The following is a 5,780-nucleotide window of genomic DNA, read 5'->3' on the forward strand; positions in this document are numbered from 1 at the left end:
TTCACAATATAATATAACTATAGGTCATTATTTCCATTATTGTACGCTTGTTCTCCATTGAAAGGTCTATCAACATAAATCAGGGTAAAATTAATAAGTAATCTCCTAGAATTTCACTAATTAATGTAAGCTCTATCACACTGGTTTAGGACGACAAATTCACTAAACTGTATATGAACATCTCGGGGATGGAAGGAGGAGTTTTTTTTTTTTTTTAATAAGTTAAATCCGAATTTGATGATCCAAAAAAACGTGCATAATATAGATAACGGGAGTTTTGGTAAGATCAGTTGTTACGAAATTAGTAAAAAAAAGAAATTTTTATAAATTTTTATGACATTATTTTTTTTTTCAAAAATTTAAGTTAATAAAAGAAAAAAAAGTATAATAGTTATATTTTTGATATTTTCTCTCAAATAAGAAGCTCTTTTAAGTTTGTTTGTTTTTTACTTTTTTTTTTATTTGTCATATGTTTTTTGTTTGAGGATTTTTTCAAAAATTAATCTCTAGATCTTTTAGATATATAATACTGATAAGAACTCTAATACTATGTCATAATACTAATTTTTCTAAAAACTTAAACTGATATATAGGAGAAGAAGACAATATAAATGATTATATCTCTAACATAGATGCATTTAAAATACAATCAAATTGAAATTAATTTAATATCAAAATAAAATTCTTTTTTAAAGAAAATAAAAAATAGAAATTAAATAATTAATTTATAAATTTATATTATAATTAAGTTTATATCTCTTTATTTTGTATAGAATTTCATTGAAATTAAAATAATTTGGTGTATTAAAGTATACAAAATAATTCTTACTCTTTAGTCATTAATATAAAAGAGAAGTATCTGAAGAAAAAAAAAAAACAAAAAGAGATTGTATTTATACATGTAGTAATATTAGAGAGATAAAAAATAGTCAAATTTACTTTATTTAGTATTTATTAATTGTTACGATAATTAATAAAAGTTAAATAAAACAAATTCTAGCTAATTTTGGCTAAATTTTTTTTTTAGTTATCAAACATTTTTGTTTATATATAAATGCAGATAATTTCAGCATTTGAAAATAAAGTTGTAAGTATTTATGTATGAATGATTGAATGTACTAATTTCTTTCAAGCCGTATAAGATGTTGGTGGGATTCTTTTACTAGATAACTTTCTCGTTGACTGGTTGTACCCTCAGTTTGCATTATTTCTTTATAAAGTTATGTATTTACACCAAGGTCAAACATATTATTTTTCACTTCAAAAGGGTATCGTGTATTTTATTCCTAAAAATAACAGTGTATGTTAATTATGCTTAATAATTCACGTTGAGAAAACGATAGTGATAATATATTTTTATTGAAATATAAATGCCTATTAGTTCTGCATTTGAAAATAAAGTTCCAAATATTTATGATTGCGGTAATGTTAAAGAGAAAAAAAAAATATTTTAATTCGTTGTTTCTTTTGTTGTTCCATCTTGTTGTGTTGAGCTCTTTTACTTTAAAAAAAAATATTTTATTTAATATTCATGAATTATTGTAACAATTAAATCTAATCCATAATTAATTGATGAGTACAACTGTGTCAAAAATTTGAACATGAGTGGCAGTTAGAAAGTTAGATTTTTTTTTTCTGGCTTGGTGCAAATTTAGTTCATTTACAGGGTGATATTTATTAGAAAGTTAGGGTTGATTATGCATGCGATTAAGTAGAAATTATTTTTGATGTGTATTAAAATTAACTGAATCTATCTCAATCTAAAATCTATTTTAATATATAAAATGAGATTTTTTTTTATGTTTATAAACTATCTACAGGACATATATTTAAGATGATTCGTACTCATTTAAACTATTTAGAGGTCATATATATTTTTTAATAATAAAATTTTACAACTATAAACAAAATACTTAACTAAATATAACTAAATTATTATATATTTTACGTGCTCTTTTTTTTATTATTATTTACATTTTTGTTTATGCATTTTTTTGTTCTCCTCCTTACCTTCTTTTTTTTTCTGTTATTGCTGACATCATCACCACTCACTATTTTCTTCTTTTTTTTTCAATAATTTTTTTGTCTTTTCTTCTAATTTTGTCGTCATTATCGTTGTCATTATCATCGTTGTTATCGTTATCTTTTTCTTATACATAAATATCATTGTTTATTCTCTTTTGAAATTTTGCACTTAATCTACTTAATTTTGTTACGTTATTTATAGATTTTTCTTATTTGTTCTCTTTTCTATTAAAATTTGTGAATTCACAAATCAAATCTTCTTCATGAAATAAATTTTCAATTCTATCACATCATTATTTAGATAAACATTTAAGTGTTAGAGTGAAGACATTTCGATATTATTTTTTAAAAATTTGTGTTATTTTATATATATGATAAGCATTTAATTCATCGAATGTGTAATTATTTTAAGAAAGATTTAATATTCTTATGTCACGGTTAAGAAATTTCAGTGTCTAAATAAAAAGTTTTATGTGTTAAGATTAAAAAATTTTGGCATTATTTTTCTAATAAATTTTACACATTTCAAAACTCCTCCTCATCCTCTAATTTTGATTTTAAAATTAAGAAACTTTTTGAATCACGATTAAAAAATTTTGTTGTTATTTTTTAATAAATTATATATAACTAAAAACTGTTTTACAGCACAATTAATTCAGTGATAACAAAATATATTATTTAATTAGAATTGACACAAATTTTTTTGTAAACAACAGAAGAAATTTTTAAAAATTATAGGTCCAAAATCTTAACTCACTCAATCAATAAAATATATTTAAATATATTTTAAAATAAAAAAAATACATCAATTTATAATAAATGACACAAAAATAGCTAAATCTCTTATATATGAATTCAATAGTCAATATCACCCAACAAGAATGGATCTATGTATATTATTGTGAGGGCAAGTACCCTACTATATTTTAAATTTTGTTTTTGAGTAGTATATGGTAATAATATTTATTATTTGTCTACATCAAATTATTAAATTTGATCACATAATGATTTTTTATTCAATTTTAATTTTAGTACTTGATAGTTAGGGGTGCACAGACCCGGCCCGGCCTGAAGGCCCGGCCCGGTCCCGAATACTTTAGGGGCTAATTTGGTGTGATTTCATTAGGTTTAGGGTCGGGTAAGGGTTTCAAAAATAGACCCGATCATTATTTCGAGTCGGGTCCGGGCCATAGCTCGGGTCACCCGAAGTCGGCCCGGTGGCCCGGTCATCATACACAATTAATATTTTTTGTTATTAGTCATTATAAGACTATAAGTTAATGTTTTATGTTTAGAATGCATAAGACTTTAGACTAATGCATATTGTGTTATTTGTATTGATTTAAATATTTGGTATTATTAGACAATATTAGTATTGATTGTGGTTTTACTTTAGTATTGATTGTGGTTATGCTTTAATTTTAAAGAATGGTTGGTTCTTGTTATATTTTTCTAAGTGAATTTTACCATGTTAAATAATGGTTGGAGTCTTGAAAATTTGGATATTTTTACATGCTAGCTTACAAGAAGGTATCAACGTAATGTAATGTTAACGGCCCGGTTTTCACCCGGTATAATTGTGGTCAGAAAGTGTATTTGTTTCATCGGGTCTAGAAATCGGGTTCGAGTATAATAAATAGACCCGGTGTATATTTCGGGTCGGGTCTGGGTCCCATCAAACCCGACTTCACCCGACCCATGTGCACCCCTATTAATAGTCAATTTAAGAGTTATCTATTAGAATGATCAATTCTCAATTTAAATGAGATTAGTGTCTTTTTCTTAAAAATCAATTTGAAAGAGTATTATTTATTTTTTACTTTTGAAATTAGCTTTAATTTTTTTTATAGCAACTACATTAATTGAAAGAACTTTCTCAATTATGAATATCAATAAAAGTTGACTTTTATTTATATAAAAAGTGAACTTTTAAATAATTATTTTCTGATATATGAATATAGAAAGAGAGATATTTCGATTGTATTATTAATAAAAATATTACTTATTTTTTTTTAAATTTAAAACCTAAAAAATAAAATTTTAAATAATATGTTATTATTTAAATTACTATTTTAATTTGTAAATTATATATCTTAAAGATTAATCATATTTTACAATAATAAAATATAAGTATAACAATAATCATACTATATGTATAGAAAAAATAACTATCCATATAAAATACATATTAAAATATAAAATACACATTAAAATAAATAAGTTAAACAACACATGTATTTATACACAAATATATAATTAATGTATAATTTGATAGCTAATTTTTATATACACATAATAATTTTTTATTATAAAAATTATTATTATATTATATATATTTTGTCCCTAAAGTCAAAATTTTTTGGATCTGTCACTACTACTCAACTAGTTCAATGATAAAAAAAAGTATATCGTTAGTTGAAAATAATATGGTTAAAAAAATTTTATGTCATGGGTAAGAAATTTTAATGTTAAAATAAGAAATGTCTTGTATCATAATTAAAAAATTTTGGTACTATTTTTTTGATAAATTTTATACAATTTAAAATTTTTCTTTTTCTTCTCTTCTTGTTTCACATTCTCATAATTCTGCATAATTACTAAAAAGAGAAAGAAAAGAAAAAAAACATAGACAACAATTGCAACAATAAAAAATGACGATAAAAAAATGCGTGAATAAAAAGAAAAAAATGCAAAAAAAATGCGAGATATCAATATTTACTTAGTATAGAGAGTTAGAGTGTGCTTTTTTTTTTGTGACTGAACATAACACAAAGAAAAAAGACCTAAGAGAAAGAGTAGCACTTTTCTCTAATAATAATGTCTAAATTATTAGGGGGCATTAATCACTCTAGGTACACCTGCTTGTTTAAAGCAACAGTCTTAGCCATTAAATCAGCCGCTCTGTTTGCTGTGCGCTGGATGAGCACTAAAGTAGCTATCCAATTGCGCTAGAGCATCTCTTTGATTTTGTCAAGCAGATCAGAGTGATTCCTAATCATGCTGGTTGTGCCTCGCGAAACAAGAAAAAATGCATCAAGATTATCAGTTTCACATATGACCTCTTTGCACTCGCAATCCCAAGCCATAACAAGCCCTCTCCAAATAGCATAAAGGTCACAACAGAGAACACTAGAAAGAGGTATGCTGGCAGAATAACCTTTTATCCAAATTCTCATGCTGTCTCTAATAATACATCCAAAGCCAGCTAATTGCTCATTTTCAAAAACGCTTGCATCGCAGTTCACTTTACAGACATTCATTGGAGGTGGTTCCCAGTTATATTGTAAAGAGGGAGGAATAATATGTTTTTGGGTGGTAACAACATTAGAGAAATCTCGAGCAGAATGTTTAACTAAGTGAACAATTTTCTCCTTACTCCATAGATCATCTTGATGGAAGATGTCATTGTTCCTATCCATCCAAATCCACCAAAAGGCCGCTGCAAAGAGAAACTCATTTTTGTTGAGGTTAGAACGAATCCAAGACACAAAATCCAAACTAGAGTCCTCAGCGGTCATTCCCAAGTTTAAGCTAATCCAAATCTGACAAGCTTTTTGGCAAGTCCTAAAGTAATGGTTAATATCCTCTGGAGCAAGATAACATCTCTAACAAAAATCAGTAGTAGCAAGACCTCTTTGAAATCGGTAACTAGCTGTGGAAATTCTGTTGTTGAGGCAAAGCCGGAGCAGACACTTTATCTTTTTCGGTATTCTCAAGCGCCAAAGCCAAAGCCAATTTTCATTATCATTCCAGCC

This window comes from Arachis stenosperma, chromosome 3 (assembly GCF_014773155.1).
Source record: "Arachis stenosperma cultivar V10309 chromosome 3, arast.V10309.gnm1.PFL2, whole genome shotgun sequence".
NCBI classification, from domain to species: Eukaryota; Viridiplantae; Streptophyta; class Magnoliopsida; order Fabales; family Fabaceae; genus Arachis; species Arachis stenosperma.